Source organism: Astyanax mexicanus, chromosome 12 (genome assembly GCF_023375975.1).
Source record: "Astyanax mexicanus isolate ESR-SI-001 chromosome 12, AstMex3_surface, whole genome shotgun sequence".
In the NCBI taxonomy this organism is placed as follows: domain Eukaryota; kingdom Metazoa; phylum Chordata; class Actinopteri; order Characiformes; family Acestrorhamphidae; genus Astyanax; species Astyanax mexicanus.
The window spans coordinates 11,308,158-11,333,112 of NC_064419.1; the positions used below are offsets into that span (position 1 = coordinate 11,308,158).

At 37.7% G+C, this 24,955-nt stretch overlaps 1 protein-coding gene and 1 long non-coding RNA gene across 2 annotated transcripts in view; both read right to left on the reverse strand.

The window, feature by feature from the left end:
- Window positions 1–24,955, reverse strand: part of cacna2d3a (calcium channel, voltage-dependent, alpha 2/delta subunit 3a) — a 413,801-nt gene that overhangs the window by 298,019 nt on the left and 90,827 nt on the right. The window lies entirely within an intron of this gene.
- LOC125806064 (uncharacterized) lies at window positions 2,501–4,428 on the reverse strand. Its single transcript, XR_007441371.1, has 2 exons — window positions 4,062–4,428; window positions 2,501–3,070 (listed from the first exon to the last, which is right to left on the reverse strand). It is a non-coding gene; the product is annotated as an uncharacterized LOC125806064 (long non-coding RNA).

Genomic DNA, 24,955 nt, shown 5'->3' on the forward strand with positions numbered 1-24,955 from the left:
CCTCCACAAGTCTTCCACACTGTTTTTTAAACTTTTTTATTTTATAGACCACACATGAATACAAATGTGTAAATGTACACGTTTTAGTCTCACATTTGTTCTATATCTGGGGACAGCAATTAAGTTTGGCCACAGGCCATTACGGCCACAAAAAAAAAAAATCTTTTTTGAAAAATGAAGTGTAATGGGATGGAGTGCTACAGACTAGTAGCTCTACAGCCCAGAGGGCTGTTGAACCCAATTGCAGAACAGTTGATATCAAAGCAGTTAAATTCAAAAAGAAAGGAAAAAATAAATAAATAAACACACCGTTCCTCACATGGGATCGAACCCGTGTCATCAGGGTCGCAGTCCAATACACTACCACTGCCCTGGCTAGTGAATTGGGACACGGCCATGAATAAACGCCCTTAAAATGAAATAGGGAGCCCAAGAACGGGGGAAAAAACAAGAATGGGCGGAAACTAAATGCATGTCGAGCGCGACAGAGAGAGACAGGGAAGGATTGTAAACAAAAGCTCACCAGAGAAGCTTTTAAATTTTATTTTTTTCATTATCGTTCATTATAGTTCAAACAACCTCGCGGGCCAGATGTTTTATGCTTGTGGGCCACATCTGGCCTGCGAGCCGCCTATTGTCAACTCCTAGTCTATATAAAAAAAACGTTTAAGAGCAAATAATTATAGCGTTCTTCCACCAAATATGGATTTCTGAACTATTTCTGAGTTAAAGCATTAGTATTGCTGTTGTTAAGGAATAAATTAATATGATTTTTTTTTTTTTTTTGCATTATTTGAGATCTGAAAGCACTGCATTTTTAAACATTATTTTCACCATTTTCACTCATTTTCTGCAAATAAATAATCTAAAAAATATATTTTAATTGGAATTCGAGAGAAATCAAGAAGAAAATCAAGAAGATGTTAGTAGTCTATAGAATAAACCAACAAATCCCCGGCCTGTGCAAATCCTAATCGAGAGCTCGTGTCAGCGAAATAAAGGGAGGGGATTGGTCAAGGTGGTGAAAGTCATAACCCTAAGTAAAGGATCATTAAGTAGGGGGAATGCACTGAAGTTCTTTGAACACGAGTGTAGAATCCCAGCAGCGTACAGGGTTTCAGTGTGTGCCATTAAAGGCAAGGTCTGAGAGTCATTGGAGAACTCTTCAGATCAGTGAAATCAATACGTGGAGTACAGTAGCAGTTTTCTCCTGCTCCGCTTAGAGCTGCTGTGCATAAGCGAGGTGATTTTGAATTAATATCAAAGAGACACGCGGTACATTTTAAGCAGGCAGTTCTCGGGGCTACTTGCCCTGATCTGTTTGAAGTCCCTTAATGCATGTCACAGAACAAATCCCCTCACCCATCCACATCAATTAAGCAGTGGTGAAATGCACTCAGGCCAGCTACAAGCTTGCTGAACGGACTTTCCTCCTGCATACCAACTCTCTGCACTGCATCAGACCGGAGCAGCAGTCATTTAACATGCACACCTTGGAAAAGTGCAGACCTTAGTTACCCTCAAACACACATACTTGCTGATAACTCTGATTAACTTATCCTGTATTCTTTATCTAATTTGAACATACGGTAACACTTTATTTTAAGGAACACAAATTAGGCACTTATTAATGTCTTATTATTTGCTTAATAAAGCCTTAATTAGACATTTATAAATGATTTATTCACTACTTATTAGTCTTTATTCTGTGTAAGGGTCATTGGTGCTTAATTAGTGGTCTGTTATGTGGAAATGATTAATAATGGCTGTATTAGTTCTTATAGTGCACTATAAACAGTTATGTTAGCACCCAGTTAAGCAGGTTATTAAGCATTAACTATTAGCCAAATCATACACGTTATTAGTGTATAATTGGTCGCAATCTGATCTATGTGAGTTTGGTACGGTTATAGCTGTGCTGGAGTTTACTGAGTTAATCAGGGTTTAATAAGTCACTAATAGACCAAGAAGTGTACCATATTCTAAAGTGAGGTTCTGTTCATCACTAATTACACCCTAAAAAGAACTGACTAATTATTTCATCAACCAATCCCCCTCACGATGTACTTAATAAGGGTTTAATTAGTCACTAATAGAGCAAGAAGTGTACCATATTCTAAAGTGAGGTTTTGTTCATCACTAATTAGACACTAAAAAGAACTGAATAAATATTTTATCAATCAATCCCCCTCACGATGTACTTAATAAGGGTTTAATAAGTCACTAATAGACCAAGAAGTGTACCATATTCTAAAGTAAGGTTCTGTTCATCACTAATTACACACTAAAAAGCGCAAAATAAACATTTAATAAGTCAATCTCCATCACAATTTAGCTAATAAGTGCTTAATAAGTCACTTATACACCCAGAAGTGTACCATATTCTAAAGTGAGGTTCTGTTCATCACTAATTAGACACTAAAAAGAACTGTGTGTTTGACTTCCCATTTACATAAGTTGAATGTCAAAAATGCAGTTGTCCTAATGAAACAACAGAATACACATTTTAGCACATTTATTCTCTTTTGAATTCAAGCAGTTTTATTTTCTATTGGTTTAAGACTCTCAACTGTTAAATTTAAAATGTAGATTGACTGACTGACTGGTCGAATGTGCAGATACCAATATAGCTAAAATGGTAACTGTAACAGCAATGGCAACATATGAACATGACTTATCAATTATTATGTACCATTTATTACCACATATTTTGCAGTGTACTATATATTGTACTTTATATTTTGAACAATACACTTCACTATGTATTCAAGAATATATTTTAATATATTACTATCAATAATACACATACCATCTATTACCACACATCACAATTTATTTTATTATATATTTAACAATACACTTCACTATAAATTCAAGAATATATACTACCATATACTACTATATGTTTAATACAAAAACAGATAAAGGTATGCTTAAAGTTCAGAAAAACATCAACATTAAAGAGTTCCATCAGTAGCACTTGTGCCGTCCCACTGGCTGTAGCTTGTGCTTTTGCAGTCTTCCAACAATGGGCTGAGACAGTGATGGTGCCTTCCTTCCCCAGTTTCACCTTATAACAAAGGAAGAAAATGAGAAATAAACAAACAATGACCACCAGCAACACAATGCTACTTAGTTACAAGTGGGTAACTCTTAGATAAAAACAAGTTTCAGTATTTGGAACCCACCGCTAACAAGCCTAATTTAAAGGTAAACTGTGATAGTTTAATAATGTACAGCTAAATCCTTAATACAAAATAAATTAGCATAGCTATTTCATGGGATAAAGTGAGATAGCTAGATTAGCTAATTAAAACATATCTCAAAGCTAATTTAGCTAGCTAACTAGTTAACGTAAAGCTAAGTTAGCTAGTTATAACTTATAAATTAAAGCTAGGTTAGCTAGTAATAAATCCAAAATTAAAGATAGGTTAACTAGTTATAACATAAATTAAAGATAGGTTAGCTAATTATAACTTAAAAATGAATGCTAGGTTAGCTAGCTATAAATTATAACTTAAAGCTAGGTTATCTAGTTCAATTAAAGCAAAGGTAGCTAGTTAACTTAAAGTTAGGTTAGCTAGTTAAATTAAAGTTAGGTTAGCTAGTTAAATTAAAGCTAAGCTAGCTAGTTAAATTAAAGCTAGGCTGGTTAGTTAAAATAAAGCTAAGCTAGCTAGTTACATTAAAGCTAGGCTGGCTAGTTAAATTAAATCATAGGTAGCTAGTTAACTTAAAGCTAAGCTAGCTAGTTACATTAAAGCAAAGGTAACTAGTTAACTTAAATCTAGGTTAGCTGGTAGCTAGGTTGGCTAGTTAAACTAAAGATAAAGTAGCTAGTTAACTTAAAGCTAGGTTAGCTAGTTAAACTATAGCTAAGGTAGCTAGTTATAACTCATAACTTAAATTGTGTTGACTAAGCAGTTTAGCAAGAATGTACACCTCACTATAAATTTTAAACTGCTTAAAAAACTTTATTTAATATGTTTTGTGCCTTATTATCAGCATGTGGATTTTTTAAACTGTGTTATGATGAGCTACTGTTTAAATTAAGGACTCACCTTGCCAGATAACTTTAGAAGGACTGCGGGGAGGTTTCTGTTGGGTCAGAGTCAGTTATCCAGCTGGTTGACACAGTGCTCACTGCATTGGTCCCTCCGTCCAAGAAACGAGGGCAAACCATAACCTGTATATTCATTCAGTTCATTCAATCTGAGAGCCAATTTTAGCGTCTTTTCTCCGAACATCATCCAAAGCATAGTCCCGCCCTATCGCGCTGTAACTGCTGATACTTGTTTGTCTAAATCTTCTGCTCTTGCAGTCCAATCACAGAACGCTTTTCCCCAGAGTTCCCCAGAGGTTCGCGGTTATCCTGCCAAATTTGGCTTGTCTGAAAACCACGGGTACATTTTTGCTCAATCTTCAAACTGAAAACTGAAAATCATAACAATTATAATTTAAGGAGAGGGAGGGTATTTTCAGCAGGTTACAACTGAGACACAGCACATTTACAGGAACTGTTGTAGGTGGTGATTCACTCACACTGACCATAGCTAATGCTTTTTTTTCTTGCAATTATTTAAAATGATTTTAAAAATGTAATACATTATTAGCAATATAATAAAAATCAAATATAATATAATATAATATAATATAATAATATTCGTATGCCCTTATACACAAAATTAATGATAAATCACAAAGTAAAATTAATAGACTGTATAAGTGTAATACACCTAAATATAAGATTTTGGGCTAGGTCTGTGTAATGTATGTAGCATTTGGGCAAAAAAAAATAAATGTAATAACTTGTCAATCTTTGTTACATTAAAATTTTTAATATGCAAACATGAATATGACCGCTTTATTTAAGTAATTGTAGATGATGTAAATGTAAATGTATTTTGTTTATTGGGTTTGTAACTGTGGACCTTTATTGGCACATTCAGGATGTATTTTAAACCATGGTACGCATTTGTCTCTTTTGTGAAATGCTTAACTAAGAAAGACACTAATAAATACAAAAAAAGCATTTGGTCTAAAAATGTTGCAGTTTAGCAGTTTAGAGATTTTGTCTTTATTGTGGTATGTTTTTATATTTACCAATATATAGACATAAATGGTCCATGCATAAATTGTCATATATTAAACAATAGATGTCCTTTTTTCCATATATGAAAACTTATTATTTAATATATTGCACTATATTTTCCAATATATTGCCATTTATTATGTTTCATAAGGGATATTAGTTACATAGCATCAGAAAGTAAACAAATATACCAAATAATTCCTAAATATACTAAATTGTTCCAAATATATCAAATTATTCCCAAATATTCTAAATTATTCCTAAATATATAGAATTATTAAGATATATCAAATTATTCCCAAGAGTACAAGCCGTTTATTCTGAACTAATTAAGAACTAATACAGCCATTATTAATCATTTCTACATAACAGACCACTAATTAAGCACCAATAACACTTACACAGAATGAAGCCAAATAAATAGTGAATAAATCATTTATAAATGTCTAATTTTGGCTTTGTTAAGCAAATAATAAGACATTAATAAGCGCCTAATTTGTGTTCCTTAAAATAAAGTGTTAGCATATATGGATATATATATATATATATATATATATATATATATATATATATATATATATATATATATATATATGCACACAGTGTAGTGTAGACAGCTCTAATCTCACTTTTTTCTTCTCAGCTTCATTTTCTTAAATGTATTTCTTTCTATTTCGCTCCTCCTGCTTGGAGGAAAGCAGATTATTACTTCTTTCTATCTCAATCACCCAACAAAGAAAGGTATGAATGTTAAAATGGGAGTATAGAAACCATCTCCCTCTCTTTCTGTTTTTTTTTTTTTTCGATTGTCTCCCAGACACTATTTAAATGCATTGCAAAACTAACCACACTGGCCCAAACACATCCATTTACATCTGCTCACTGTCATAACTCACTGTTTCCCATATCCATTTCAGTTTCATTTAAAATAAAATATAAAATCACAACTTAATCACCGCTTGACCCTTCTGTTATGTCCTGGGTCAAATTGACCCGTTTTAAAGTCTAGGAAAAATAGTTACAAAAATAGTTTTCAGTATGAAACTTCTTCTGCTTAGATTAATTAGTGTAATCAACATCTAATACAAAAAATGGTTCATCTCACAAACTATTGTGTTTTATATGTTGTTTTTTAGTAGTGAAATATTAATACAATGATTAGTAATGCAGTTAGTAATTAAATATTCACCCTGCTTGTTAGGATTTTTGTTGGTTTCAGACTATTCACCTTATCTATTGAATAATTAAACATGCACAGGTTTAAATTGACCCGGGAACACCATTGCTGTTCCTGACAAATAAATATAACAGGAGGATTTAGGTGTTTTAGGGTAACGTTCTTCTTTCCATATCAGAAGCACATTCTGCTCCAGTTTCGGTACAGTTTAACTGCCTCTATGAAATAAGTAGTGTTACGTATGTGTTTTAAAGTAAGCAATGTTACGTATGTGTGTGTGTGTGTGTGTGTGTGTGTGCGTGTGCGTGTGCATGTGTGTGTCTAAGAGAACACAAAAGCCTGAGGCAGCAATGGAAGGTCACAGAGACCTGATGTCCAACTGACTGAGAAGAAAAAAATGATTGTGCTAGACAGAGACAGAGGCTGAACCACATTCATAAAATTTAGAAGTAAGAGCACACCATATACAATGTCCCAATACCATTTCTTTTTTGTATCTTTACCCCTAGTTTTCAAGCGTAATCCTTTCTCTGAGAACAGAGTGAGAAGGGGAAAGGGGCAACTTCGACACACACACACACACACACACACACACACACACACATATATATATATATATATATATATATATATATATATATATATATATATATATATATATATATATAGCAGTGGAAAGCTAAAGAACTAAAGTTCAGCAACCTAGCTGCTGCTAACTGATTACTAGTTACTTTAGGGCTTTATCGTTTGTCTTCAGAAAGGTGTCAGGTGGTGCAATAATGACTTATTATTGTTAATGTTTCCATTGTTATTGGTAATGTTTCCATTCCATCTTAATACTGCAGCCTCTGTTGTCTGTTGCACCATTTAAGGTGGGACAGAAAGGTTAGCTACTGAGATTAACTTCTAGCGAATTTTTTTATGCTTGTTATAAAGAAAATGGCTGTAAAACACTGAAACTAGACTATTATTAAATTATGGTAATTTAGCTAGCGGTTGCCATCATTTTTAACAGGGAAAATATACAAATTTATACTCAGATTTTTTGGGTCGCTTGTTCCGCTTATCTTGCCAGTGATTCTCATAGCCTTCTGTTTGGAGTGAGAATCTGAAAAATCTCAGTTTAAAGGGTCATGTAGTCCTAACACTTCCCCTAACCTACCTAATAAGAATCAGGACACTCTACCCCTAGACGTGAACATAATAAACAGAGGGGTACCTGTGAAGCTCTCCCAACTTGGCTCTCGACTGCCAAGAGGCAACGCTAAAGCCAGGTAGGTGTGTGTTCACATAGGATCTCCAGTGGATTTGGAGTTTTACAGAGACTCTAAGTCTACGTTAGTGGCTAAAAGCTGCTCACTTGGCATTCATTCATACTAGAGACCACAACTAGACATTTAAAATGAATTTAAAGAAAGATACAGTAGAAAGAACCACAGATGCACTTTAATAAATTAAACAAAGAAAACTAGCACTGAAATGTAATAATAACTTCCACCCACCAACTTACACTCACTGAAAGCATCCACACAAACAGTCTTTACATAAACTGTACATAAAATTTTGGGCTGATGACTAAAAAAAGTATATTGTCTGGAATATCCTGGAATAGGCCTTTTTTAAACTACAAAAATTAACATCACCTAATCATGAGCATGCTGGTCAGTGTTTCACCTCACTCACAAGATTACTCCTCACCACTTATACAGGTGTGACACAACACTAAAACTAAAACTGACCAGTTATTCTCATTTATTAATGACCATGTGTTATCACATCAATTAATTAAATGAAAATGAAAATCAATTGATCTGTTTTAATATGTTTTGTGTCTTTTAGAGGAGCAGGAAATAAGCAACATTACATCTGATGAAAAACATTTTCTTGAAAAGATTAAAGATCGCACGCTTCTGTCCACGCACAGTTCCAGTTCCAGAGTACATTCACTTCAGAGCACATACTCTCGCGTGCGAGAGCTCTTGCCCAGAGAAATAGGTGCTGCATCAAACAGTGACCAGGATCAGATAAAAATAAGGAGCAGCATTTTCAAAGGTCTGACCAGCTGCAGTCTCACTCACTGGCTAAATGCCAGAGCCCTTGCGTGTGTGTGTGTTTGTGTGAGTGTGTGTGTGTGTGTGTGAGTGTGTTGTTGAGTGTGTTTGTACGAGAGATAAGACTGTCAACGTAAACATCTGACTGAGCTATGACAGCATTTTCTCCAGAACTCAGAATCTGGACTTCAGACACCCGTTTACAAGGGTCGTCTCAGTTCAGCCCTTAACTCAGGTGCCTGACAAATTCATCGTCCAATCATGGGCAGGGCTGTGTTTTAGCTCTCCTCCCCTCAGGATTCCCAATTTAAATGTCAGCGAGAGAAGTTTCCCAGCGGGGCTGCACTTGATTGAGTCAGATTTTATTTATATCTGAGGAGAGCATTAAAAGCTTTTCTGGGGTTTCATCATCATCGGCCTCCTCCTAAAGCCAAACTAATACTGTTACTAAAACTGTAAACTAGTGCTGGGTGGTATGAAAAAAAAAATATATATATATATATATATATATTTTTTTTTGCATGACTGGTCTGTAATATAGCAATGTAAAATTAAGGCATTGATTATTATTGGGTTTACTTTGTCCCACAAAATGACACAATATACAGTGTTAAGAAAAAATTGGGGCACCCCCGATAATTTGTTTATGATTTTTCTTTATAAATCATTGGTTGTTCGGTTCAGCAATTTCAGTTAATTATATCATATAACAGAAGAACACATTGAGGAGTGAAATATTTGAGAAGTGAAATGAAGTTTATAGGATTTACAGGAAGTGTGCAATAATTCTTTAAACAAAATTAGGCAGGTGCATAAATTTGAGCACCCTTGTTTTATTGATTTGAAAACTTTTAGCACTAATTACTGGGACACAAATTTAGTTTGGTAAGCTCATTGATCCTTGACCTACATACACAGGTCCACAAATCCAATTATGAGAAAGGGTTAAAAAGTTTTTTTTTTTCTTTGCATCTTTTCTGAAAAGTGGCAACATGGGAGCCTCAAAACAAAACTCTCAAATGACCTGAAAACAAAGATTATTCAACATCATGCTTTAGGAGAGGGATTTAAAAAGATTTCTTAGATATATTAGCTGTTTGTTTCTACTGTGAGGAACATAGTGAGGAAATTGAAGAACCACAGGCACAGTTCTAGTTAAGACCTGAAGTTTCAGTACAAAAAAAAATCTCAGATAAGCAGAGGAGAAGGATGGTGAGAACAGTCATAGTGAACCCACAGACCACAGACCAGGTCCAAAGACCTGCAACATCATCTTGCTGCAGATGGAGTTACTGTGTGTCGTTCAACTACGCAGCGAATTTTGAACAAGGAGAGGCTGTATGGGAGAGTAATTAATGCAGAAATAGCCTTTTCTAAGCACACGCCACAAACAGAGCCACTTGAGGTATGCTAAAGCTAAAGCACATTTGGACAAGCCAGCTTGATTCTGGAATAAGGTGCTGTGGACTGATTAAACTAAAATTGAGCTATTTGAAGAAAGTAATACTTGCAAGAGAAATAAAATAAAATCCATTATAAATCCAGTTTATAAAAGTGGAAAAAAGATTATAAATCTGTCATCACTGACTATCCTAATTTATATAGTAAATACTTCTAGATACACTATATGTCTGAATGGAAACTTCTTCTAATGAATGCACTTCAACTACTTAAAATTTCATCCATTGCTGACACAAATGACGCACTAAAAAAAACAAACACACACACAGTATAAAAGTACTGCCAATAGAATCTAGAGCAGATAAACATTAATTTACTCACATCATGCATTATGCCAGGCATGGGCTTGAAAGGTATAAAGCCCATAGTATTGAGCTGTGGAGCAGTGGAACTGTGGTATTCTCTGGAATTATGGTGCTCCATCCACTACAATGCTGTGACAATACAATCAAATCGTCACAGCAATTCTACTACAATGCCTTTTATTTACAGTAACAGATACTTCCACAAAAGCAGGATAAACACTCTTTTTTAACACTCTTTACTTTAGAAGAAAGATTAATTGAGTAGGTGTCTCAATACTTTTGTCCTCACTGTGTTTCTGCGTATTATATTTAGCTTTCTAGTTGTAACTTTCCAATCTGTTTCGTGAAATAACCACCTGTGTAGACATGTGTGCTCAGGCTCTGGCAGTGACAGCACCCAGAATGGCTGTCTTGTGGACAAACACATCCCAGTGAGCCATGCTGGCATTATCACAATAGCCACAGGCAGGTCGCTTCAGCCAACGTGAAGAGAGACGGCCAAGAATTAGTGAGTATCCATCTCACATTCATCACTGACGAGCATAAGCCCAGTGTTAAGCTGCACCGCATGTTTTCATATCCTGCCAAGAACCTGATTTTACTGTACTGTAATGTCATAAAATCATAAAATCATGGAGGTTTCTCTGATCCAGTATCAAGAACAGTCCTACTGTCTCACGCTCTTATGGTTTAGAGATGCCATACAGGTCATACTGTTACTAAACCTATAAAACATTACCATATTTTTTCTAGACTATAAGGTGCACCATATTAAAAATTGATGAAATGCATGAACATGCATGCCTGTTTTCATACATAAAACAGACTGGATTATAAGGCAAATTAACCAACACTAGTAAGGAAGCCTACATCGAAGTGAGCAAGGGTGTCGCCATGTTTCCCTTCTAATAGGGAAGTGCCTAAGTAACAGTTTTGTTAAATAAAACATTTTATTTTAAAATCAAATTAGTGCTGGATGTTATTTTACACAAATTTCTCTCCTAAAAAACATTTATTTACAGTAAAATGTTCCAATATTTTGTCTAAGGGTGAGTTTTTAGTGAAGTTTCTCCAGCACTAAGGCTGGGTGCAGCAGCATAAGCATTAGCCACTAACCACAGTGCTAATGAGACATAAATGCCGCCCAATAGTGCTAGACTGAGGAACAGAAAACAGTCCAATATACTCGCCTCTGAACGGAAAAAGAGCTAGCGCTGCGATTAGCGGCTAATGCTAATGCTGCTGCACCCAGCCTTAGTGGTGGAGAGGAGGAGTGGAGGAGTGGCTCCTTAATAACTGACAATTAAAGGATTTTAAGTGCGACTTATAGTCCGAAAAATATGGTAATAAGACCCTGTGTAACTTTCACAAGTAGTGTTATAATAATAACAATGACTGTGCAGTAAAATTAATGTATTTTTTCACACCAAGTTTCACATATACAGTGTACATAAACAAAAATAAAATACATAACCTTTGTTGACAAATTAATCACTAGTTCATTCGGATACAAACAGTCAGATTTACTAATAAATATAGCAGTACACATACAATTAAAAAGTAATAAGGACAAAAATACAAATATTTTTTACAAAAAAAAATATTTAATATCTTGTGGCCTACTGTTGCTGACATTAAAAAAATTGTATCTCCAAGTTATATTTTTTTACTTTTTGATGTACACTGTAGCAAAAGTTACATGATTGACCAAATACTCTATTGTACACATGGGAGAGTAATTAATGCAAAGAGACTTTTTTGAGCACACGCCACAAACAGAGCCACTTGAGGTAAGCTAAAGCTAAATTCTAATCTAATTTATATAGTAAATACTTCTAGATACACTATATGTCTGAATGGAAACTTCTTCTAATGAATGCACTTCAACTACTTAAAATTTCAACCATTGCTGACACAAATGACACACAAACACACACACTGTATAAAAGTACTGCCAATAGAATAGGACTATCTAGAGCAGATAAACAATAAAAATTACTCACACCATGCATTATGCCAGGCATGGGCTTGAGAGATATAAAGCCCCCAGTATTGAGCTGTGGAGCAGTGGAACTGTGGTGTTCTCTGGAATTATGGTGCTCCATCCAATACAATGCAATCAAATCTCCACAGCAATTCTAAAAAATCTACTACAATGCCTTCCATTTACAGCTACAGATACTCCCACAAAAGTAGGATAAACTCTTTTTAACACTCTTCACTTTAGAAGAAAGATTGAATGAGCAGGTGTCTCAATACTTTTGTCCTCGCTGTGTTTTTGCGTATTATATTTAGCTTTCTAGCTGTAACTTTCCAATCTGTTACGTGAAAGTAAAAGTAAAAAGTAATAAGGACATACTACTATAAAAAATATTTAATATCTTGTGGCCTGCTGTTTCAGACATAAAAAAATGTATCTCCAAGTTATATATTTATTACTTTTTGATATACACTGTAGAACAAGTTACATGATTGACAAAATACTCTATTGTACACATTTTTAGAATCAGATTTTATTCATATTTGAAGTAGACATGCACCGAATATTTAACAACCATAATTATTTAGCTGAAAATGCAAATATATAAATTATTCCAATGTAAGCCAATGAAAAGATACGGCCAAGAATCACTGACTAGCCTAAGCTCTGTATAAAGCTGTTCCGCATGTTTTCATATTGTGCCAATAGCCTAATTTTATTGTACAATGTCATAAAATCATGGAGGTTTCTACGATACAGTATGAAGAAAGGTATTACATATTAAGTATTACTTACAGTGTAGGGACACCATCCATATATGCTTAAGTTCTCCCTCCAGGCTGGCCTGTATGTGCATGCCATTAAGCTCTTTATCTGATCCAGAATGCAGTTGTATGTTTGGTAATATATTTCAACATTTATTAGTTTACAACACTTCTATGCTCCTGTCACTGGCGTCTCACAGCTACCTGCATGAGATCTATAACCCTGATAACAAAGATTTCACGTCAAAAATGTACCAGACCTTCTTACCTGATGGTAATAGTCAAAGGTCAGTCTGTAACTCGTGCCCTTTAGACTTCCAGTGCAGCTCAGTCTGACCTGCCATCCGTCAAGATGCTTTGAAGTCTTAACACGCAGGTGAGCTCCCTTTTTAAAGTTAGGGATGAAAAAAATAGATGTAGCGAAAAATATTTGGCCAAAAAAAAAGCAGTTTTGGGGGCCTTTTTATAGGCGAATCTATAGGCGAATCATGATGTCAGTCCTGACGTTGTCTGTCTGCCTGCTCTGATACACGCAATAAAGACTCCAAGTCTCCAAGTGCACTCACCCAAGGCCTTCCGGACTCTGCTGATCACGTGATGCTACAGCGTTCATGCTCTCTGAGCTTCTGATTGCCCACATCTGGCCTGTGTTTGTATCAACACCCCCATCCTTGCCCCTTGTACCATTTGTTTACCATTGACGACTCTTATTTTGTAATTAGCACATGTAACACATGTAAGTTTAACCGCTCGTTTAATAAACTTTATGTTAAGTATCTGCGTGTGTATACCTCAGGTCTGGCCCGTGTGACGCATGAACTGCACACCGTGGAGTTTGATTAAGGCTGCGTCAGTGTGTGTTTGCTTTCGTTACGGCGGGAAAATGACACCTTGCGTGGCTTAAAAAGCACAAAAGGCAGGTACTAATTTTCTTAATTTATCATGGGTGTGTTTCGGGCGTAACGTTAAATAAACCAATCAGCGGGTCACTTCTAAGGAAAGGAAACTGACCTGCTGGTTCACGCTGTGAAGGTGTGTGAGCAGCCCATTTAAGGGAAGAGCAATTTCTTTTATTTAGTATTCTGTTTATTGTTAATGGAAAGTTTGATTTGCCCTCAGCGGCAAAGCGGGTACTCGTGCAGAGTGAGCACTGCACACCTGCATCCCTAAATAGTAGGGGTGGGACTCGACTAGGAGAAAAAAAAACAGTTTAGTGTGGACTTTTTAAGTGGGATCTGGCAACACAGTAGCAGCGAGTGTGGTGATTGAGCAGTGGGCAGAAGAGGAAAATTCGGGTATTTGCATAGAGCAGAGGTCACTAATGGGCGGATCCAAAGGTTGTCCAATGCAGACCCAAGCCTACTGAGAAGGATTTAATTTTCTACGTGCTTTGTGGCGCAGTAAATCACAAACCAATCACTCTCTCTTCAGTCAATCAGATCTGTGCAGACGAGGTAAGGAAAAAAATAAATAAATAAACACACCGCTCCTCACGCGGTCCCGCTGCTCCGGCTAGTGAATTGGGACGCGGCCGTGAAAAAACGCCTTTATAAGGAGATAGGGAGCCCGAGAACGGGCGGAAAATGAGAACGGGCGGAAACTAAAGTCAGGGCCAGACTTTCCAGTGGAAACAATAAATGGTAACTGAGTGACCAACAAGACACAAACCATATATAAATACTGTAAGTAAATCTAATCCCTTAGCTCTGTACTGTATTTAAAAAAACAATCTGTCTCTGTTTGCACTTTAAGCATAGTCTTAATATGACTGGTTATGGTTATGCACAGTTAAATTACAAGAGATTTAGAAGAAAAAAACACAAACCATAGGCTTAATATGACTGGTTGTGGTTTGCACTTATTGTTTGCACTATATAAGACCTAGAAAAGTTTTATTTTTATTTTTTATTCTTATTCTTATTTTTTATTTCTTATAAAATCCATGTGTGAGAGAAACCAGTCTGTTAAGCTGCGTTACATGATTGTCAAATAAAACTCTAATTTTCAAGCCATTTTTCATTTTGAAAATGGATTTTTAAACCTAGTCTCGTCTCATTCTCGTGAACCCAGTATCATGTCTCGTCTCATCTTGTGATATTAGTGTCTCGTCACACCCCTACTAAATAGCAATGAACATCTGACTGTTGACTGTTGTCAGAGTTTAAATCAGTCAGTGGCACTCCTGTGTTTTCCACCGCCAAGCTATAGCAATACACCAGAATTCTACCTGAACGCACCTCACTTCCAGACCACCACACCCATTAAGCAGGCAACTACATGCTGGTGTTCTGAGCTTTATAACTGAAAACCAGAAGACTAGTGCTATTGCTGCATTAATTGTACATTCAATTTGTGACTTAATGTAGAATTTAAATACCCTGCTTTGCAATCGTATTCAAACTCTACATTATTCTATAGGGGTGTGACGAGATCTCGTGGCACGAGTTTTTTTTTCCATAAAAGTTTGCGTTATATTTTGTTAAATAAAATAAAAATTTTGTTAATAAAATAATTTTTTTTTTTTTTTTTTTGAATCTCGTCTTGTTTCGTTTCGTTTTCATGAACCCAGTATCGTGTCTCGTCTCATCTCGTGATATTAGTGTCTCGTCACACCACTATTATTATAGCATAATTCAGTCAGTCCACCTTAAATAGCCCTGCAGTTATATTAACTTAAGCTAAATTAGCCCAGTAAATAAAACATTTAACCAAAATATCTAACTACTAAGTAACAACTAAGTAACAAATAGAACAAGTCTACACAGGGTCCTATTTAAAGGTTTTATTCATATTTAAAATGTCTGCTTTCATCTCTTTAGAATTGAAAATAGAATTCACGTATGACAAGAGTTGTTTTCAAGCAGCTGTGTCTTCTCTTTTACCTGCATCTCCTCACTTTCTGTCCGCCTCTGGTCTGACAGAGATTATACGCTATTTCTAAAACATGACAGACAAGCCTTCAGCTACGATAAGCTCCTACTACTCTTACTGAATCTCCATTTCTCTCGCTTGCGTTTTCTGTGGCACTGTCTTCTACCCTACAGAAACAAGTGTGCAGATCAGAGTACCACCGGCCCTTTCTTTTTTTCTTTCAGTCGCTCCTTCTCTACCACTCTCTTTCTTTCTGTTTCTCCACGACAGACGACTCAACGGCTTCCAGCGAAAAGGCAATCACTGTTCTTCAAGCTTCACGGTCACAGCGTAGGACCGGCGTTAAACAGTCTGCCTTTCTTTGTTTCACTCTATTTCTTTCTTTCTTTCTTTTCTTTTTGCCTCACTACCTCCTTTCTTCAGCAACATAAGGAACCCACTGAGATTTGGCCCAACCATCAAACCAATCAGAGAGTCCTCCGTGTTCCGCTCCTATAAAGCCTTATTAACCTCTGTGCCTGTAGAAAAAAAGCTTTCTGAACAGTTTTATTCACTGAAACACTTTTTTTACTCACTTTTGTTTGGATTGCTGGCATCAAGCGTATATTTTTGCTAGTCTAGGCATATAAGGGTGTTATGCTTAAGGCTCTAAGCAGCACGTTTCAAAAGTTAAAGCAACTGACCTTAAAACTGACATGCATTTTTAATGCTATGAAAAAGTAAGAAAAAGCAAAAGCATGCATGAGAAAGAGAGAAAGAGAGAGAGAGAGAGAGAGAAAGAGAGGTTAGATTATGCATGATTGACTGAAACGCGTCCAGAAGCGCAAAATAAACTCCCCTAGGAAGAAGACGAAAAAAAAGGAACAGATTAAAAAGTTTGGGCTGACTCTTAAAGATACAGAAACACTAAAACTGGCTTTTAAAGGAGAATTCCAGTTTAAAATTGAGTTTTTGTGTAGTAAAACATGATAAAAAGTACTTACTTTTGTTGAATAGCACACTTACGTTCTCCAGCAGCTTTCTGTGATACAGAATTTTTTTTAAAAATTATTTTAACACCCTTTTTCAGGCTCAAAGTAGCTTTACACCTCCTTGCTAGAATCCGGAGAGCCCTGACATTTAAAACAAGTCATTAATAACTTAAAAAGTGCACGAGAAGCTTATTTAAAACCTCTGTTTACACCCTATAACACTAGCTTCAGCTCCGAGCGCCGCCATTACTGTACTGATAATGACATAGACATATATACTTAGATTCCGCTTAGCCTGCCTCCCGGCACCCAGTCCATTTATTCACACTGAGAAAGGTTGTTAAATACACCTAAAATAATCACAACTCAAATCAAACAATTTTTACCTGATTTTCACAAAGTTTGGTTTGTTAAAACCGCAGAAACATAGTAATGATACAGGACGCTGTCATACATTACAAATACATTACAAATATGTGCTTTCATGCTGAAAAACGTTGTACTATGTTCTTTAACAAAGACAGAAATTCTACCAAGGAGGTGTGGAGATATTTTAAGCCTGAATAATGGTGTACAAAATAATTTATCATGGGAAAATATGCCCCAAAGCAGCCGTTGTAAACAGTGCTGAGCAAAAAGCACAATATTACTGTAACTCAGAAAGCTGTAGGAAAGCGGCGGTGTGCTATTCAACAAAGGTAAGTACTTTTTATCATGTTTTACTACACCCAAAGTCAATTTTACACCAGAGTTCTCCTTTAAAAGCCACCAGAATTGCAGCATCCAGACTGCTGATTGATTAGCATTGATCCTGGCCCACACACAGTCCACACGCCTCACACAGCAATATCAGATCAGGACAAAAAGGATGCTTATAGAAGGTACCAGCACTGTGTGCATGTGGCCCTCTCTCAGCCTGGGACCTGAGGGGGCCGGCAGCTCCTGACTCATCACACACACACCCTCACACTCAGCGACAGCAATTAATATTGTCCAGGCCGCTGTCCAGTAGCTGCAGCATGGGCAAAATACACAAAGTGCATCCTGACACTTTCTCTCAACACCATGAACACGTTTAATCAGGACAGGTGTGTGGATGCCTTCAGAAATCAGGGACAGGATTGGTCAGTATTCATCCAGGAATGTTCATTTATATGTCATTGTCACATATCAAAACCTTGTATCTAAAACTGGCAACTTAACAGCAGAAAACAAGAGAAAACACATTTAAAGTAAAAACAAAACCACTGTGGCCAAAACTCTCCAACAACTGCTTTGCATATTTTTATGATTAATGCTTTATGAAATGAGATTTATGGATTTTAATGGGGCTGCAACAAGTAATCGTATAAAAAGTTTAAAATCAATATTAAAATAGTTGGCTACTAATTTAATAATCAAATAGTTGGGTCTACGTTATTACACATACAGTCTGAAAAAAAAAACAATTAAAAAGTTTCAGTGATTTTCAGTGATCTAAAAACCTCTGGAATTTAATCAAAGTTCAAGTTCAAAGAGTTTATTGTCATGTGCACAGTAAGAAACAAGTTTCCTCGTACAATGAAATTCTTTCTTTGCCCCTCGCCAAGTATGCCGCATAAAGATAAAAATAGAAAATATACAATAAAGAAAGAATAAAAAACAAAATATAAATATTAATTAGTGTTAACTTTACATCCATGATGGAAATATATACATGAAAGCAGTAATGGGGTATGGATATTATTTACAAGTAAGTACATGTTATCTACAGCAGTGGAATATGAAAAAAGTGCAAAAGGTTCAGTAGTGCAATTATAAAATTTTGCAAAGTAAAGTAAGCATGTGTCTCTGAGAAATGTCCTTGACATGTAAACGTGTAGAGAGTAATGTGAATGGTTATTTCTGAGGTAGGTTCAAGAGTCTGGTAGCAGTGGGGAAGAATGAGTTCTTTAGCCTGGTGGTTTTGCATTTCACACTTCTGTACCTCCGGCCTGAAGGCAGAAGAGTGAACAGTCCATGCTGGGGGTGGGTAGAGTCTTTGAGGATGGAGGCAGCTCTCCTGAGGACTCTCTGGTGGTAGATGCTCTGCAGAGAGGGCAGTGGAGTTCTGATGATCTTCTCCGCAGTCTTTACCACTCTCTGCAGGCGTGTACGGTCCGTCGCAGTAGTGTTGCCGTACCACACGGTGATACAGTTGGTCAAGAGGCTCTCAATAACACAGCTGTAGAAGTTGCAGAGTATCTTGGGAGACATCCTGAACTTCCTCAGCCTCCTCAGGAAGTACAGCCGCTGTTGAGCCTTTTTGACCAGCTGTGTGGTGTTCAATGTCCAAGTGAAGTCCTCACTGATGTGGATGCCCAGGTATTTAAAACTGTTCACCCTCTCCACTTCAAGCTCCCGGATGAACAGTGGCTGATGAGGTCTCCTCTCCCTCCTCATATCCACTATCAGCTCCTTCGTCTTGTCTGTGTTGAGGGCGAGGTTGTTGTCCTCACACCATGACACCAGTCTTGTCACCTCCCTCCTGTAAGCCGCTTCATCTCCGCCACTGATACGTCCTATCACTGCGGTGTCATCTGCAAACTTCAGGATGATGTTGTCCTTATGGGAAGCGACACAGTCGTGGGTGAACAGGGTGTAGAGGATAGGGCTGAGGACACATCCCTGTGGGGTGCCTGTGTAAGTGGTGATACTGGCTGAAGTCCTGTCTCCAATCCTGACAGACTGAGGCCTGCCAGTCAGGAAATCCAACAGCCAGCTGCAAAGGGTCGGGTGCAGGCCGAGTACATACAGTTTGTTTGTGAGTTTGTGAGGAATGACCGTGTTAAAGGCAGAACTGTAGTCCACAAAGAGCATCCTGATGTAGGAGTCTTTGTTTTCCAGGTGGGAGAGAGAGTAGTGGAGGGCAGCAGCGATAGCGTCTGAGGTGGATCTGTTGGGACGGTAGGCATACTGCAGGGGGTCCAAAGTGTCCGGTATGCTGCACTGGATGTGATCCAGAACCACTCTCTCAAAGCACTTCATAATGATCGGAGTGAGTGCTACTGGCCTGTAATCATTCAGGCAGGTTGGGGGGCTCCTCTTGGGGAGGGGGACAATAGTTGTGTTCTTGTAGCAAGTGGGAACAATACTCTGGCTGAGGGAAAGATTAAAAATGGAGCCGAAAATGTTAGCCAGTTCGTTAGCACATGCTCTGAGGGCCCTTCCAGGAATGTTGTCTGGTCCTGCCGCCTTGCGGGGGTTGATCTTCCTCAGAGCTCTGTATACCTGGCCTGATGATACTGTCAGAGGGGGGGAGGGGGGTGTGGAGGGCTGTGTGTGCCTCTCGGTGGTAGTGCTGGGAGTTTCAAAGCGGGTGTAAAAGGTGTTGAGGTCATCTGGTAGGGTGTCTGCAGTGCTCAAGGTGCTGGTGGTAGTCTTGTAGTCTGTGATGTGCTGCAGGCCTTGCCACATCTGCCTGGAGTCAGCAGTGGAGTAGAAGCCATCCAGTTTCTCCCTGTACTGCCTCTTAGCTGCTGTGATGGCCTTCCTCAGTCTGTACTTTGCGGCTTTGTACTCAGTCTCATTGCCTGATTTAAATGCAAGAGAGCGAGCACGCAGCATGCGTCGTACATGGCTGTTGATCCAGGGCTTCTGATTGGGGAATCTCTTCACTTGTATGGTGGGCACGATGTTATCCACACAAGTGCTGATGTAGCCGGACACATGCTCAGCATAGTCCTCTATGCAGACAGAGGAGTCCTCCATTGTGGCTGCAGCTTTAAACACATCCCAGTCTGTTGTAGCAAAACAGTCCTGCAGGATGCCCTCAGTCTCCAGAGACCACAGTTTAACTGTTTTGGTAACAGGGTTTGCCTGTTTGAGTCTCTGTCTGTAGGCTGGGTAAAGGAACACTGAGATGTGGTCTGACTGTCCGAAGTGGGGGCGGGGTGCGGCTCTGAATGCACCACGTACATTGCTGTACACATGGTCAAGGGTGTTCTTGTCGCGGGTGGGAATGTCCACGTGTTGATAGTGTTTGTGAAACACAGTCCGTAAGTTGCACTGATTAAAATCCCCTGCGGTGATGAAGACGGCATCAGGGTGAGCCGTTTCCAGCATGCTGATGACGTCATGGAGTTTGCCGAGCGCTGCCGTAGAGTTAGCCCGCGGAGGGATGTAAACAGCGGCTAAAAACACAGCAGTAAATTCCCGTGGTAGATAATAGGGACGGCATTTCAGCAGTATGAACTCCACGTCTGGTGAGCAGTGCTTATAAGCGGTCTGTATGTCTCCACACCACGCGTTGTTTACAAACACACACACACCTCCCCCTTTAGCCTTACCGGAGGCTGCAGTCCGGTCTCCTCTGTGTACGGAGTGAGTCTCTAGCTGAATAGCGCTGTCCGGAACTTTATCTGAGAGCCAGGTCTCGGTGAAAATAAGAGCGCAGCACTCTCTTAATTCCCGCTGTGATGTAATCCTCGCTCTCAGCTCGTCCAATTTGTTTTCCAAAGACCGCACGTTAGCTAACAGGAGGCTGGGCAGCGGTGGTCGGCTAGCGCGAGCCTTTAGCTTAGCATGTAGCCCTCCTCTCTTGCCTCGCCTGCGTCGCCGCCTCCGAAGCGCTCTCCTTGGGTCAGCGCACTCGCTTGGGGTGGCTGTGGGAGCGAACAATGGGTTGCAGCTCCGGTGGAATAAAGCCAGTAAATCCAAAATTACTGTGTGATGCGATGTCCAACAGAGTTTGTCTGTCATATACTAGCAGTGCACGACATTTGTGTACTGCTAAGAGAGCGTAAAAAGTCCAAAAAAGAAGATAAAAACGGCAAACTCGAGCAGAGCGAGCAAACACGTCAGCCTCGGGGGGCGCCATGATGCGATGATATTTGGGACGATAAAGGGACGATGGATGATCACAAGCCATCAAACCAAACTGAACTGCTTAGATTTTTGCACCAGGAGTGGCATGAAATTATCCAAAAGCAGTGTGTAAGACTGGTGGAGGAGATCATGATGCCAAGATACATGAAAACTGTGATTTAAAAAAAAGGGTTATTCCACCAAATATTGATTTCAGATCAATTTAAGTAACTTCAACTCGGTTTGATACATAATATATTAGGATACATAATATATTATAATTACTGAAATGTAAATATTTTTAGTTAAAACACACATATTTCACTGTCTGAACACATGGATATATAATATAATACATTGTTTTTTGTATACTAACAAGAATGTATTACATCCCATCCATGTGTTAGGACAGTGAGACTTGGTCTGTTTGTAAAAATAAATCTTTGAGATTATGTAAATATTTGAATGTGTGTTTTAACTAAAATTATATATAATATATGTATATATATATATATATATATATATATATATATATATATATATATATATATATATATATTGTATAGATTAAGTAATTGTAATTAGGTAATATTGTTTGCAGAAATGAAGTAAAGTTTACTAAAAGAAAGGATTGACTGAAGTTCACTTCACTTATTTACTCTTTGTAACATTTAAGTCTTGAAATCGAGTTGAAGTTACTTAAATTTATCTGAAATTAAATTTACTTTCTGAAAATGCAGAAAGTTGCGATTATTTTTAAAGTCAATTTTACGCATCATTTTTTTCAGTGTACAGTATAAATAGCAAAATCAAAGAAACTGATTCAGAAACTAAAGAGGTCTCTTATTTTTTTTCCAGAGCTGTATATGTACATTTTTTTTTATCTCATAATGTGGGGCAGTATGCCAAACAAAGCTGTTGCAGTAAAGCACTCTAAGCTGGATGCATGCTGTAGCCTCGGGTAAAAGAGATTTACGGGTAAAAGAGATTTACAGGTAAAAGGGATTCATGTAGTAAGTTTTTTCTCTCATTATCAAAATAATCGTTTTTTTTTTCATTATTATTGTTAGGAATGAATGGTTGAATGTTAATTTTAATTCTCCTACATGCCAGCTGAGAACACGCATGGCATCATTTCTCTCCAAGGTTCTCCAGTTTATCTGTGCATGCAGGAGCTTCTGCACCAACCATATTTTGGGAAATGTTTTGGCATTAAACAATTTGGCCAAAAGTATGTGGACACATTTCTATTAGCCAAATACAGGGGTTAGACAATGAAACTGAATCATCTGTCATTTTAGTGTGGGAGGTTTCATGGTTAAATTGGAATTGTGATGTATCAAGAGCCACGGTATCCAGGGTAATGTCAGCATACCTCCAAGAAGAACCAACCACATCCAACAGGATTAACTGTGGACGCTGTGAGAGGAAGCTGTCTGAAAGGGATGTTCGATTGTTGAACCCGGATTGTATCCAAAAAAACATAAAACCATGGCTGATCAAATCACGGCAGAATTCAATGTGCACCTCAACTCTCCTGTTTCCACCAGAACTGTCCATCACCACAATAAATTACTGTGGTCTAAAACCAGATGTTTCAGTTTCATTGTCCAACCCCTGTATCTCTGCATTCCATCATTTAGCCAAAGCTCATGGACACATCTGTACTGGACAAATGTACCATATCTGCTGCAAAAATGTTTTTAGCAACACCTCTGCAACCAAGATCAATACCACAGCAACAACTTTACATTTACCTAGCAACAATACATTTACCATAGCAACCAACACCTCTATCACAGCAACACTGTGAAGCCACACAATCAAATTCACAGTTTCTGAAGTAACTGCACTCCCTAGTTTTCATAATTCCATATACCATAGAGTTCCACACATAAGCATTCCTTGAGGCATGAGCTGTCTGTGATCAGATAGGCACGTGCACATGCCCACACTTTATCACAGTAACACAACACCGCCTCAGAGTTAAGTTGCTGTAAATGGATCTGATTGTGATTTGATCCCGTTTTTTAATTTGAAAGATAACAACGCAGCTTCAAAGAGGAGATTAACATAATTTATAAATGTCTCTCTGATTTATGGGCAGATCTCTTCACCCAGTCTTTAACCCCAGAGTGTGTAGGAGGGAACAGTCCAGTATTAGAGCCTTAATCAGGGCTCATATTCATAGTACATGTAAAGAAAAAACTGTTTAATGTTTTTTTATTATTGCTGGAAGGTAAAGGCTAGCATGTAAGATGTCACTTGATGTGACAGCACAACTTTTCAAACTGCTATTATCACAACTAGGGGTGGGCGATACAGCCCTAAAATAATATCATGATATTTCATGGTATTACCGCAATAACAATACTTTTGGCGATATGATAAAAAAATAAAAAATACACTACTTCAACAAATCAAAACTTACATTTCATTATTGTATACAATATGACATGGCACACCTCTAGCTGAGATACTTAAAAAAATACAAGAATTTTAGCAGATTTGTGACAGAAGTAAATGATTCAGAATATCATGATACTAATAATAATAATAATGCACTCCAAATATCCCCATATATCCAGGATTAAAGTAAAATAAATGATACTGGACAGATATAATCTGTCTCTAGTAGATATATAACAGGAAATGAGAAAAGTGTGATTTTTTCTTTTGCTAAAAACAGCAAAAAAGTAGTACCCTGATAATTAGGGGAGAGTGTTATGGAATGTTAAACGCATGTACTGCCGCTTCTCTTGTTCTATATAACGCGTGTCAGGCATGCTGAGTGCATGCAGCACACCTACGTTGCCAAGATAGCAAAGAACGTCTGACTGATGACTGTAGATCACTGTTTTCTGCTGCCAAGATAGCAATGCGCCAGAAATTTAATTAAAATACACCTCACTTTCTGACCACCACACCCATTAGCATGGACACATAAAAAAATACAGAAAAAATAGACAGGGTGTAAGATAGCAATGAGCATTGTGACGCCTTGTGCAGGGTCTAAGTTCTAAGGTCTAAGGACCCCTGGTGTTCTGTTGATTGAGCCATCATAGTGTGGAACAAGCAATCTCTTATTTCTGATGAAAGTTATTTTTAGTAGCTATACTCATCCCTCTTAATAAATAGGTTGCTATTTTTTTTTATAGAATCCCTTTCTATCTATTGATCACTAGCCCAAAATCACTGCTAATCTAAAGGGGTCGGACAATGAAACTGAAACACCTGTCATTTTAGTGTGGGAGGTTTCATGACTAAGTTGGAGCAGTCTGGTGGCCAATCTTCATTAATTGCACATTGCACCAGTAAGAGCAGAGTGTGAAGGTTCAATTAGCAGGGTTAGAGCACAGTTTTGCTCAAAATATTGCAATGTACACAACATAATGGGTGACATACCAGAGTACAAAAGAGGACAAATTGTTGGTGCGCATCTTGCTGACGCATCTGTG